Here is a 15,460-nt window from a genome sequence, read left to right as displayed (position 1 = left end):
ATAAGGAGATTATCAAATACCTACAAATGTACGCCCATGACAGACTCACAATAAATTACATTAAAGCACAAGCAGTTCCTTAAATTCATAAGAGCAGATGTGCAACGCTTCATTAAAAATAAGTCAAACTCGTACTCTGACAATTATGACAGTAAATATTGTAGTATCAATAAAAACGTTTTATCTAGGTTTTCTTATAGGCCAGGTTATATTTCATGCATTTTACGCTGATTAAATATTCTCGTAGGTTAGGATGACTACATTTTTGGATTTACTATCCAATAAATGTTCCAAATGTTTGCAGGCCTTTATCTGCTGCTTTAAAAAAACAAATGTACACAATATGGTACTCTTTTGCTATAGGAGTTTTAAAATGTAAGACCTTAAATGACAAAGATGGCTTACAAACATTGTCATTTGTGTGCTTATGGTTACTCATCCATGAACCTTGAAATACATATTTTTTTGTTTTATTTTGAAACTCTTCACCGGAAGTACCCTGGATATCCTGACTAGTTTGACGAAAATCTGGAGCGCAGAGCCCCATCAGCGAACCGTTCAGCCTCGCTCAGTCGGACACACTTCAGTCCACTGAAACAGAAGCGAGATTTCTATTAGGAAAGTGGTTTATATGAATGTACTGAGAGAAGGCAGCCTGGACAGAAAGTTGAGAACTCAAAAGTCCAGTTTTTCTTTCTATTTTCTTTATTTTGAACGTCAGAGTTATTTTTTTAAATATCCACTTTCGGACACGGTGATGTGCTGTGCTCTCCGGACAGTACCTGCGGTGATGGGCCGGGCCGGGAGATGAGCAGCGCGCGGTGTGGGGGTGCCAGGGGCGCACGAGGAGGTCTGGACGCTTAGGTAAAAACTATTTTTGTTAATGTTTGCTGTGTTAATCTTAACTCTAGCTATTCCATCAAAGCTTTAAGGAGCTTGTGTGTCGAATGATGCAGCCTATACGAGTTTATTTCCTTTTTCTCCCTCCTTGTGGTCCAAACGACATTTTGTTCTGAAACTTTTGGAGGTGTTCTAGAAGCTATGGTTTGTGTGTGTGTGTGTGTGCGTGTGTGTGTGTGTGTGTGTGTGTGTGTGTGTATATATGTGTGTGTTAGATGAGGGAATTAACGAATTTAGATTAAAAGAAAGAGGAAAAAAACGTTTCCTCTTTCAACAGGCAACTTGTCTTATTTGTATTTGAACAGCAAGCCAGGTTCTGCTTGTTCTCTTTCTACCATGGTGATCCATAACGTGTACATCATTCACCATTTAAATCACCTGCCATTGCATAATATATAAATGATGCAGTTTATGCTGGTTCTCTGTTTACTCTTTCTTAAACATGCTGGAATATTCCTTTACTGTTTCTTTTTGGGAACCTTTTCTATTTTTTATGGTATTGTATTTTATTGTTACTATTTGCTTTGTGGAGCTAGACAAAAAACTAAATCTATACACGTTGTACTGTGTTTGTTATGTACATTTTGTATTTTTGTTTGTTGGTGTCCAGGACAGGGAAGTCGTTTTTGAAAGTGTAAGAAAGACATAAGACAGAATATGAATCCATGGATATTGTATTAGATGTTAAATCTTATCTGCTCATGGCAAATGTAATGGCATACCGGCATGATCCCTTTAAATGTATTTATGAAAAGTTTAGTAGTCATTCTCTTCTCTTTTCCTCTTCCTCTCTCTCTATGGCTTATGTTTTCATGAAAGTCATTAATATGCAAATTCTTATTGATATTGGCTTCTTTTGGTTTGGGCTGTGTGATATGAAGTGCTGCATAAAGCTGATTACATGATGTGTGTAAATATGCTTTTAAGTTCGATTCAAATGTGACTGCTGCACACAACACACATTCAGAAACTGTATGAAAATGGTTTGTTACCTCCACTAACTAAATTTCCTTTCATTTACCCTAAATGTCTTGTTATCACCACGTAAAGACACGCCATACTGTGCTGGGTAATCATAGAATCCGAAGACATTAGACAATCACTGCCGGTTGTTTAGGTGCCTACATTTGACATCTGCACAGAAGAGTTATTGCAGCCTAATGCAGCTGCAACCAGGGTCCCTGTAATATGCCCTCAGGGGCCGAGAGTGGCCCTGTGGTGATCATCAGTTAGTTTACAGAAGCCTGAAGAGGCCACATCAGACACAAATCAATGTTATATCCCTATAAGGGTCTAATTGTGTGCAGATGCTATAATAAGGAAAATCTTATTACATCCAGATCATCCAATTATTGTTCTGTGATCATAACGCTGCACCATTAGTCTGTGAATCAATACATTATTTTGCAGAATATTTATTTAAAAAAGATATTAATTATCAATCTAATGTTTTAGTAATTTCTTCAATCAAAAATGTGTAGAAAGTGCCTCTTTGTAATACATGACATACATGGAATATATTGGACAAAATAATGAATGCAATCTGAACAGATTGCTTGGGATGTAGGAAACTATTAATCAATTAAACAATCAGCAGATTAATAATGAATAAAAGTACTTTCAACCATATGTAAAAATGTACACATGCCATGGTGCATTAAGTACATTTATAAAAAATGGGGCTGATGCCTTGACTCTCTGCACCTCACTGACAGGTTTGTTCTTGGAGAAGCTGACCTGGACTCTCACGAAAATGTATTTAAAATGGGATGAGAGATGCTGATGTGATTGTCCATTAGTGAAGCCTGTCCTAAGAACAATGTATCATCCCATCTGTCTTCATTTGCAGATTGTGCGCCGGTACACCTGGTTTGCAAGAACTGCCCCAAATGTGTTCTTGTACTTGTTTCAGAGCCCTTCCTCTCCCTCTGCGTCCTTTCACCCCCCCCATCTCCAAGAAGTAATATCCTAAGTTGTCCTGCCTGAGGTCTCCCTGGTTTCTCAGATATCAGACCACTCTTTTGTAATGGTATGATGGCCAGGGATTTGATTTGGTCAGGATGGGTAGGCGCACATTTACAAAGGACAGATATTGATTAACAGACGTTGGTCTTGGACGTTGGTTTGGATGAAATTAGCTAATGTCTTTTTATATTATCCTCTTCCTCCTGAAACTATTGTCAGAAAGCTTGAGGTTTCACTGGTTAAAGTCTTTTTTAAATAAGCAAACAGAGATGGAGGGTTGTTGTGAAGAGCGGACAAGTCTCAATCACAAGAGCTGTGGGTGGAGCCTGTGGGGGGCATTGTTTAAAGAAAGTGATCGATTTGACCTATGAACTTATGTTGATAATTGGAACTAAGTAAGGCTTACATTTAAAAGCTATACATTACAGTAAATCAGACTTCCACTTAATGTCTGCAGATAACATAGCTAGTAATGGCACACTGCTCCCTCCTGTCTCTTCCGGTATTTACTATGACAAACTTACATTTTTAAAGTTAATATTCAGTGGAGGTTGGTCACGGCACTGATGCATGTCGACGTAACGAATAAGAACACTTTGAAAAAATGTGTTTACAATACAAAAAAACCTGAAATGAAATCTATATTAAATCAGTAACTTTAACAAATTCTTGACATGGATTCTTCTTGACACAGTTTTCCATCCTTTCTCTGTGAAAGATGCATACAGATAGCTGTTATTTCTATGGTCAATATTTATCATTTCTTATGTCGAGCCTGTAAAAGCCTATGTTGAGCCCCTTTAAGAGGGGTTATATTTAACTATTCCATACTCATACTGTACATATATGTTTAAAGACTGCTTTAAAAAAATGATATTTTCACCCAAAACCTTACAGTATGTCCCCACTACTTTTCAACACAAATGGTCAACCCTTGATTATTTCAGTATGTACAATAAAATGTGATCAAAATGGTGTCATTGACGCCCACCAAATGATGTGGTGCTGAGCGATGTATTCGGTTTGGATTTGATTTGGCCCTTGTGATAAAAACAGAGCGTACAGGGGCATTTTGTTACGTACATTGTTGATTACTATCATCTTGTCATCTCATGTAGCTGGAGATTGAATCAATGAAGGACTAGGTGAATGCTGATTGAAGCCTACTTGAGAGACAGGGCAAGCACAGCTGCCGTGAAAACTGGAAATAGCCTCTCAACTCATAAGAGTCTGCAAATTGCTTTCAGCTATCTGATGAAGTTGAACATAGCGGGGCTCTGAGCTAAATGCTCTCATCATGCTGCAGTTATGAGGTGTTACGTTTACCATGTCCGTCATCTTACTTTATGCTGATATTTGTTAAAAGCACAAAATACAGAGACAAAATTGAAATAAAAAAGTACTTCATTTTCTCGTTGGATTCAAAAGGCAGAGTTTTTTCTTTGACACATAATATCACATTCAGCCAATGACACATTAGAAGACATTCAAAGGAAAATACATTACATACAATACATAATGGAAGCCATGATAAAACCAGGTACTCAATGGTGAGGGTGGATCAAGGTAAAATTCACATAAATGATGTGTGCTGAGTAGCAAGCTGATTAAAAAACGTAAGTAAAAAACAGACAGCTGAAGCTGATGGAAATGTTTAACATGTTGCAATGCAAAAATAAATACCCATCCTCCCCCAGTAAAAGGTTTACCTTGTGGAGATATTGAGCACTACTGTAGATGTCAATCTGTGTTTTTACCTCAAATCAGAACCAAACACAAGCATACTTTGTCACAATTTCTGGCCAGATATAACTTGAAAGAAGTGCGTAATTTCAGCGTGGAACCACTCAGCCAGAGAGATTTGCATGTGCAAAAACAGAGGTCGTATGAACCAAATTGCTGATAAGAAGATTTGTGTTGTGGACTGTTGTTAAGAAGCTCAAAGAGAGAAGAAGGTTGATGTAAAAAGAAAGTCTTGAATATTTCATGCACTTTATTTCTTTTGTAGACTCCTCCATTTGATATCGCTGATATGTATTCATCAGGGTGCGTTGCGGAACGGATTACACAAGAGCACCCTGTACCTTTTGTCTCTGCAAGCTACATCACATCACCAACAAACACATTTTGCATAAACATACAGTAACTGTGCACACATTCATCCAGATGTTATTTAGTGGGAATGCTGATACAGCATTCCAACTACTTGTTCTTCTACGGATAAATTCTTTATTATTATTCCGCCGGGTTATTTTGCTGCTCTTCTGCTCCCACATTCCACATCGCAGAAACTCAGTTCAAACATCAAAACGTTCAGCTCGGTCGGGAATCGATTGCTATTACTTTTCTCATTCATAACTTTCATAATTCCCGAGATATATCCCATAATTCATCCCATTTTGAACATGAAAGTCAATGGAGAAACTCTTCAGACTTGAAAAATCTTCATGCCACTTCAACTGTTAACTGTTCCTTCATACTTTCACTCAGAAACCTCATTCCAACTTTAAAATGTTACACATCTTTCTGATATTATTCATATTAAACAACTTTTAAATCAGATTCATACTTTTAGAGATATTAAACATTGTTCAGACCTTGGTAAAGAGGCCTTCTTCAGATTTTAACATTAGTGTGTATTGCGCAAGCTCGTTAAGGCTAGAGTGTGTAGAATAGATTAAGCTAAATAATTAAACAAAATGCCTCTTGAGGGCATGAATCAATCAATCAATCAATGTTTATTTATATAGCCCAATATCACAAATGTTACATTTGTCTCAGTGGACTTCACAGTTTGTACAGAATATCAGTATGACAATACGACACCCTCTGTCCTTAGACCCTCACATCGTACAAGGAAAAACTTCCGGAGAAAACCCACAGTTTAAAGGGAAAAATGGGAGAAACCTCAGGGAGAGCAACAGAGGAGGGATCCCTCTCCTAGGACGGACAGACGTGCAATAGATGCCGTGTGTAAATTGAAAAGATAATACATTTGCAACATAGGTAGTCCAAATGTTTGGAAATGCATGTGTGTATAATAGGAAGATGAATCCACGAGGATATCCATCCAGGACTTATGATCCAGGACCACAGCCACGACTCAAGATCCAGGGCACGCGATCCAGGACACAGGACCGCAGCAACAGGATCATCCATGACTCCGGATCCCGGCGTATATAGACACCAAAAAGAAAGACATTTGGGGAAGCTGGGTTAATCGGAACATGAGATAGGTACACAGGTATAGACGGAGAGAAGGAAGAAGTAAGTTGTCCCTCGACAAACTAAGCCTATATCAGCAAAACTAGGGGCTGAATCTAATCAGCCCTAACTATAAGCTTTATCAAAAAGGAAGGTCTTAAGTGCACTCTTAAAAACGGATAGGGTGTCTGCCGCCCGAACATAAACTGGAAGCTGATTCCACAAATGTGGAGCTTGATAAGAAAAGGCTCTGGCTCCCATTGTACTTTTAGAGACTCTCCGGACAACCAACAACCCTGCATTCTTGGAACGCAATGCCCTAGTAGGACAGTAGGGTATAATGAGTTATTTAAGGTAAGATGGTGCCTGCCCATTAAGGGCTTTGTAGGCGAGAAGAAGAATTTTAAATTCTATCCTGTGTTCTATAGGGAGCCAGTGTAAGGCAGCCAGAACAGGAGTAATGTGGTCCCTTTTCCTAACTCTGGTTAGTACACGAGCTGCAGCATTTTGAATCAGCTGAAGCGACTTAACTGACTTCTTGGTACACCCTGATAATAAGGAGTTACAATAATCCAGCCTTGAAGTAACAAATGCATGGACTAGTTTCTCTGCATCGTTTTGAGGCAAGATATGCCTGATTTTTGCAATGTTACGTAGATGGAAGTAGGCGGTCCTAGAAATTGATTTTATGTGGGTGTTAAAGGATAAATCCTGATCAAATATAACACCAAGATTCCTTACAGTCTCACTGGAGGCCAAATTAATGCCATCCATAGTTAGTATATCTTTAGATAGTTTGTTTCGTAGATTCTTCGGGCCGAGTACAATAACTTCAGTTTTGGTCGTGTTTAACATCAAAAAGTTTAAGGTCATCCACGTTTTTAAGTCCTTGAGGCAGTCTTGAATTTTATTTAGATGATTAATTTCATCAGGCTTGATTGATAAATATAATTGAGTATCATCCGCATAACAATGAAAATGTACAGAATGATTCCTTATAATATTGCCTAACGGAAGCATATATAATGTGAACAAAATAGGTCCGAGCACTGAGCCCTGAGGCACTCCATGGCTAACTTTGGTTTGCGTGGAAGATTCATCGTTGACACGTACAAACTGAGAGCGTTCAGATAGATAGGACCTAAACCAGCCTAAAGCAGTTCCCTGTATGCCAACTAAGTGCTCTAGTCTTTGCAATAAGATATCATGGTCGATAGTATCAAATGCAGCACTGAGATCGAGCAAAACAAGAATAGAGACACGACCCTGGTCTGAGGCTATTAGAATGTCATTTGTGACTTTAACCAGAGCTGTCTCTGTGCTATGATGTGTTCTAAAGCCAGACTGAAAATCTTCAAATAAATCATTGTTTTTTAAGTAATCACAACTGTTTTGCGACCGCTTTCTCAAGAATTTTGAGAGGAACGGAAGATTAGAAATAGGTCTATAGTTGGCTAAAACCTCTGGATCGAGGTTGTGCTTTTTAAGAAGCGGTTTTTATCACTGCTACTTTGAATGATTGTGGAACATAGCCTGATAATAAAGACATATTCATAATATTTAATAAAGAAGTGCTAATTAATGGAAAGACTTCCTTCAACAGCTTAGTTGGAATTGGGTCTAAGATACACGTTGATGGTTTAGAAGTGACAAAAACTTTCAACATGTCTCCATTAAGAACCATTGTAAATTCAGGCCGATCTTCCTCACAGCAGCAGCTGCACACCTTTAGTTAATCTACCAAAAAAGCCACATTGTTGACCCGAAAGTACACAAAAAGCACACTTCAGATGCTCAGGGTCCTTGAGATGCTTCATGCGTTCACATTTCACTGATATCTGTTACGGTTCTTCAACAAAACGTTCACATGTAAGAGGTTTATCTCTCATTCAGAACAATGGAAAGGCTCTCCTCTCACTGATTACTGCACATCACCATGCAAACCTTTGATCTCTGGGCTCAAGCACAGGTGTTTCATAACATTGTTAGCTCAAACATAAACACCTGTGTGTTGGAGATATGACATGATGATGTCATAACTCCACCTGACATGCTCAGAACGCCACCATACATCACATGATGGTTAACACTGTGGCCCTGAACAGCTCTACATCAAATCTGATGTTACGTAATGTGGTGTTACTATGGCAACGCATCCCTCGCCATAAAACACGATGTCGCTGTAACTCCAACTCCACGGTCCGATCGTCCCCCAATCTTCACCTGTATATCACCAGTCTATGCCTCAACAGTTCTACGCCAAATCTGAGATCTCACCATATGACGTTTCCATGGAAACGCATCCCTCGCCATAAAACACAATGTCGCTGTAACTCCAATGGACATGGTCCGATTCTCCCCCAAACTTCACTTGTACATCACCGGTCCATGCCTCAACAGCTCTATGCCAAATCTGACATATCACCATTGGCTGCATCCATGGAATCACTTGAATCACATCCCTTGCCATAAAACACGATGTTGTTGTAACTCCTATGAAAATGGTCAAAACAGCACCAGACTTCAGATGATGGTTAATGGTCCGGCCCTCAACAGCTCTATGTCAATTATGGGGTGTCATCATATGTCGTTTCCATGGAAACGCATCCCTCCGTTGCCATGGCGACATATCATTCATCATCAAGTTAGTTCAAAAGTTTGCAGTTAAAATATTCTGCTGCTTTTCCAAGCCTTTTTACTTTCTTTAATTCTCTTATCACACATTCAAGCCCCCAGTGTTCATGTATCATTTCAATCTAAATTCTTCACTTTCTTCTTACACATTACATTTCAGCATAGCAGCTCAGTGTCAGCTTTTCAGCATAAAGCATTCCCACTTGCATTTTCTTCAGGAATTGCATTCTCTAGTTTATATTATTAAATATTCCCTGCCTGATTCTGTTGTTGATATTGTATGTGTGTATGGGGGTGGTGTTTGAGGTTTTGAAATTGCACTTTATTCCATTGTAAAAGGCCGTCTCTTTATCACAAGTGACAACAGCAAAGTGGTGTGACAGCGTAGCATGTTAGAGGTGTCTGTGTGTATATGGTTCATGCACGCGTGTTGAAAGAAGGTCTGCTTTATAAACACAATTGTTTATTTAATCAACATTGACCCAGACTGGTTTCTGACGCATGCTGTGGACACACACACACACACACACACACACACACACACACACACACACACACACACACACACACACACACACACACACACACACACACACACACACACACACACACACACACACACACACACACACACACACACACACACACACACACGCACATTCAAAGCACATTAGAGGTAGATTGCCCCTGTTATACATGCTATAACCTAAATGAATCTTGGTCTGATGCTGATGTCTTCAGTTTAAACTTTAAAGCCTCTGTGGTTAATTAATCTAGGAAATGATCGCAGAGTTTCTCGCCCTACAGTTGTTTTAAATGCCTGAATTTTATCTACGGACATGGAGGTAAAGGTGAAGCAAGGAATTTGTTTTAATTGTAGTTGGCATGCATTATCCACAAATAATCACAAATCTGATAAAGGGACTATCACCATGTTTTCACACTAACATGGTGATAAGATATGTTTAAATGTTTAGAGACTGAGTGCAAGTGAGAAAAGACTGCATCCCAATGTCAGAATACAATGTACACAATACATGTATACCATTTAATATTGGAAGTCATGAAAGATAGTATCAATAATCTTTAAATTCCTGTTTTTCACGTTTGCGGTGTCTACTCTGTTAATTGTTGTTGTTAGCTATGCCCGTCAATCACAAGATGGCCTTGGTGTGGTTTATTGTCTTTTTCACTATAAATGTGACCGTTTTTTACTAAATGAACATAATGCTGCATTGAAGAAGATTTGAAACAAGCATTTGAGATAATAAACTAGCAAGGATAATGTTCACTGAGGTAATAAATCAACTTTGAAGTAACAACAATTTCTGGTAGACTTCTATACATATTTTTACAACCAGTCGAGTCGCTCTCTGCCTAGTTGCTGCTTGGTTGAGGTTGAAACAAAATAGTAAAGTTTTAGGACATATGCTTACACGCTGAAAAACTCTCTATTGAGCTCTGTCATATATGCAAATAAGCAATTGTTAAGGCAATGGTTAAGGAACTTTGTTAAGGTGAGCAAGATGGTTGTCACAATTAATAATCAAAAATGTTCTTAGCAGATCTGGAACATGATAGCAGCACCCTATTTCTTCAAGATACTGTGCTGTTAAAAAATTAAGTATGCATAGAGTTAGGACACTGAAGAGTGGAGCGAGCAGCGTCAATATTACGTGTCAGTCATCTGATCTCTATGGTACAGACACACTCGTTGGACATATGGCAAACTGATTGTTAACTCGCAGCCATAAAGAGCAAAACAATCATTTCAAATAGGACTATTAGCCTTCATACATCCATACTGTGACGTTCATGCATGTGCCTTCAGTGTGTGTGTTCGTTAATGAGTATCTGGATCAATCTAATCTCCACCCTGCTCTGTGAGTTTCTCTGACGGACAGTGAAATTGAAAAGCATGAATCAGTCCATCTCATTCATTACGTTCCTGCGTCATCCATGACTCCACTACTCCCTCTTTCATTCTATGACTTTCAGTTATCCTGCCCCGCGTCTAAATCAATTATCTCGCCCATTTCACCCATTAAAGGTAATAATACGTCTGATAAGTGAGTCAGTTAAATAAACTCCCTTTGTTTTTGTGCTGTATGTTGTTACCCCTCCTTTCCCTTTCCTTTTATTTATTCAATCCCCACAAACTGTAGATAAATCATCCGTGTATGTGCCACTACATTTCTCCCCCCTCCGTCTGAAATGCTCGCTCTCAAATTACCCCAGTCTGACTCTCCTTTTATTTTCTCACTTTCTTTCTTGAAGCGCAAAATTGGACCTCTCCCACCTCTGCCCATCAGTAAACTGTTCAGTATGTGTCGGTGGGTATGTGTATGCTTAAGTGTGTGTGTGATCAGCTGAACAATTCTCCGCTAGTCCTCGCCCACACCCTTGACTTTCATTCGACTCCCCCTCTTGGAGGCTTCACAGTGGCACAGCGCAGCGTTCAGGTATCTTTTGTCTTCACTAAATGACAAATTATGTCTGATGAGCTACAATACAATAAAGTGTGAAGAAAGAGGAGCATGATACAACCGATAAAGAGAAGAGGAATAGACTATACGACAAGTGCTGGAAAATAAATGTAGCCCCTAGAATTTTTTTTTTAAATATAGTTTGACATTGATTTTCTCGAGAAACCTTGAGATGATTCCCCAGTTCCCTTCAAGTGGCCCTTTAATACTTTTGGGGGCCTTTCATTGGATTTCTTGACAATAAGAATACAGTAATATCAGCCTTATTATTTATATTATTAATATTTATTCATATCAAATTATATTCAGCTGTCATAAACACCCCACTTTGCAATATCATTCTCAACATAAAACGCTGCTATATTAAGCAGACAAATAAATACTGTCAGCATGCCAATTGCTGGCACGCTCCCTCAAAACTTGCGACATCTGTGGCATTGTGCTGTGTGATAAAACTGAACATTTTAGAGTGGCCTTTTATTGTGGCCAGCCTAAGGCACACCTGTGCAATAATCATGCTGTCTAATCAGCATCTTGATATGCCACACCTGTGAGGTGGGATGGATTATCTCGGCAGAGGAGAAGTGCTCACTATCACAGATATTTTCAGATTTGTGAACAATATTTGAGAGAAATGGTTATTTTGTGTATATAGAAAATGTTTTAGATCTTTGAGTTCATCTCATGAAAAATGGGAGCAAAAACAAAAGTGTTGCATTTATATTTTTGTTCAGTGTATTAAGAGTGAATATCGGCCGATAATGACCGGTGGGGCTCCCCCCGTTGAAAGTTCACTGTCTAACACTGGCTTCGTAGTGCACTGATCGATTAGGCTAAGCTAACCTGTAGCTGCTCCCTCCACACTCACAACAACTTCATACAGACATAAATAAAGCAGCTGTATTTTTCTGTATTTGGATTTTATTTACATGTATATGAAACGGAACACATTTGTGTGTGCATTGAAAAACACAAGTGTGGATCCGGAAATACAAGTGTGAATCCTTTTGCGGATCATGAAATACAAGTGTGAATCCTTCTGTGGTCATGTGTTTATTATGAGACTGTTCTGAGCCCATATGTTTTATGTTTTTGCTGTTCGACACATAAGAAAAACTCATACATTTCCCATTTTTCATGGGTAATTAGTGTTTGCCATTTATTAACTACAGTGTACTGTAGGCCAATTTAAAATACGTCTCAAGAAAAGTATTCTAAAGTGCATAGTTATTTTTCTTTCACTGAAGCTTTTGAAAGAGGAGAGAAAGGTTTTTGTTCTCTGCATGGAAAGCGAGAGAACAGAAAGCTTTTCTCCACAGCGCTGCAGGTGTGCACTAAGTGCCGCAAATGGACCAAAGATATTCTGGGAGCAATGTCAAGTAAAGCTGGCGAGATCCGCTGCCTCTAAGCTGATCCATTATACATGATGTCCATCCATCCATCTTCTCCCGCTTATCCGTGGTCGGGTCGCGTGGGTAGCAGTTCCAGCAGAGAGCCCCAAACTTTCTTTTCCCTGGCGACATCAACCAGCTCTGACTGGGGGATCCCAAGGCGCTCCCAGGCCAGCGAAGAGATATAATCCCTCCACCTGGTCCTAGGTCTACCCCTCGGTCTCTTCCCAGCTGGACGTGCCTGGAACACCTCCCTAGGGAGGCGCCCAGGTGTTATCCTTACTAGGTGCCCGAACATGACATATACATGAAGTGCTAATAGATAATGTGATCTACTGTACACAGCTACGAGGAAGGACAGAGACGGAGGAGGGAGGAAGAGATGCAATGTAGATAGAGTTGGTCTGTGATGTCTATGAGTCAAACAAGACATTTTGACACCATGAACACAGATGGGCTGTCTCTGCTGTTTGCTTACGCAGACAAATCCCAACTGACACTTGTTACTCCACTGACTCATGAAGTACTTAAATGGACAGTAACAAATGGCTGATGGATTTAACTCTCCATGTTTTTCAAACCTGTTTTCAAAGGTGACTCTACAATGTAGGTAATGGACGTCATTACACTACATGCCCTGTAAGAGTTTTTGTCTCACTCTTGAGTACCTCCATGCATTCTTTGTGTGTGTGTGTGTGTGCCGTTATTTGAAAGACAGTGTTTATAATTAGACAGGTGAACATTTACCCCTAGGATATCACTTACTATGTCTTTCACCGACTCCCAACTAATGTTTTAGTCATGCTGCTCGTCTGTCGTCATGACTCCTGTTGTTGGGACAACCGTTATCATATAGCTGCTCTCTACGGGAAACTCATCCCAATGTCCATCCACTCCAGTGTCAATGAGCTTATGTTGGCAGTGACAAATTAATGGTGAATTAACAATGAATTAAAGAGTTGTAAAGTTGAACAACTATCTGCACACTCTGCTGTTAAAGTACAACAGGGACTTCAGGAAAACAAGTGGAAAAATAATTTAAACTTGTATTTAGATTTAATTGGCTGTATGTTGCTGAGTGGCCAACAATAATAGGACTTGCAAACTTTCTTTATTAAAAGAAAAATACAGCAACAACAAACAAACACAGTAAGGAAATGTAATAATGTATACAGTATGCAGCAAATAATTATTCATTTTTTATCTTCAGTCATGCTAGAAGCATTACTCATTGGATGGCAAATATGGAGCAGTTTTCCTGAATCGAAAAACCGGTCCTGTTCGTCTCGAAGTTGACTTTTTAGTTAGAGCCTAACTTTAGGGAAGGCAATAGGAATGCAACATGAGGTTCTGGACAATTAGTCATCCAAATTAAACAACAAACACAGTATTTTAAATTGTCCTCCAGAAGGATTCTGTACGACTTGTGAATTTAGCATTAGGGAAACATGTTAAGTTATATCTTTACCAGAGATACAGTATATGCATTCCAGAAATATGTGTTTTTTCGAATGGAAATCTCGTAACATAGATGTCACTTTTTCTTCTGGTAGAATCGTCCTACCAAATGAATCCATGTTTTCTATGAAATATATGGCATAGTATTTGAAACAAACAAACAATATTTTCAGGTGAATTTTTTCTCATCCATAATGTTTTCTGTGCCTGATTTTCTTTGATTAGATATGTGTGAGTGAAACTGGCAGGATGTGTGTCTCTTTTGCTGATCACGTGTAATCACTGCTAGATAATTTCACAATCTTTAATCATTTATATGTGTATCCTCTGATTGAATAACAGGCAGGGTATTTAATGCAGACTGCCATCACTGTGATTCATTCATCAGAGAGGGAGAGGGACTCTGACACTACAGGAAATGTATGAATGATTTCTCAGTTACGGACGGAGGAGCCATAACTATCTAACTGGGTGAACACAGATAGCCCTAAAGGCTTATTACAATCAGTAGGGCATACTGTATGAGGGAGGATGTCATCCTACTTAGCAAAATGATCAAATGCACGCTCCTTGTTAACCTGCCATCCCCCCTCTTCTTCCCTGAGGAGCAGAGAGAGTGCAGGGCAGAGGGGCTGTTAGTAGTGGAGTATGTTAGTCAAGTAAACATGATTTATTGACTCATTATCTCACTGAGGTTTGGTCTAGTAGGAATGCATGGTCCTGTCCCTTGGCGCTGAAACATTAGTAGCCTATGTAACTGTGCCTTGAACAATCCATGGCATTGTTCATGCTAGAATAGCAGACATATTAGCAATTGCAACATTTTCTCTGTTTACCATCCTTCTGTCAGTCTGTTGTTAGTTGGGGCTGATCTAAACACATCAGGTCCTACTACAAGTGGCCTATGTGTAGTTCTAGTTAAACTCTGGATAAACGGGAAGTGCCTATGTAGTGGAGAGTTAGAGATGACTCAGTGTTGGCACTAGTTTTGTGTCTGTTCACCCCGGTGTGTCGGCCAGAACACCACTTAAGGCCAAAGGTCCAGAATAGAGGAAATGAGGAGCTAAGATGAGGCTTGACTTCTTTACTGATTTAGGCAGACATACAGATATTTGTGTGTGTGGTTTTTCGTTCATTTACGCACACAACACGACAATTAAGATGGCATAACTTTCCTGCAACTACTGACGCACATTACCCTCTGATGTGTGTATGACGTCACCCAAAACACGTGGGTTAGCCCCTCCCCACTATGAAGGCACAACTTAACAGGTATCAACTCTGTATAATAAAATAATATATATCAATAACTATAACTTTGGGGCCTTTTCTACAGCCTAAATCAATAACACATCAAAACATGTTATTCGGTATCTAAAATCACCATCATCTAAATTACAGAATTATATGGGACAATTTTAA

The 15,460-nt window shown here is 39.2% G+C and overlaps 1 protein-coding gene across 1 annotated transcript in view; it reads left to right on the top strand.

The window, feature by feature from the left end:
- Nucleotides 1–579: 579 nt before the first annotated feature.
- Nucleotides 580–15,460, top strand: part of gcgrb (glucagon receptor b) — an 83,109-nt gene continuing 68,228 nt past the window's right edge. Inside the window, exon 1 of the mRNA XM_034239091.1 lies at nucleotides 580–864. The gene's annotated coding sequence lies outside the window, so the exon portion shown is untranslated. The remainder of the gene's footprint in view (nucleotides 865–15,460) is intronic.

This window comes from Gymnodraco acuticeps, unplaced genomic scaffold, assembly GCF_902827175.1.
Source record: "Gymnodraco acuticeps unplaced genomic scaffold, fGymAcu1.1, whole genome shotgun sequence".
Classification (NCBI taxonomy): Eukaryota; Metazoa; Chordata; class Actinopteri; order Perciformes; family Bathydraconidae; genus Gymnodraco; species Gymnodraco acuticeps.
The sequence above is the reverse complement of the archived record's forward strand: the minus strand, read 5'-3'. Positions and strand labels throughout refer to the sequence as shown.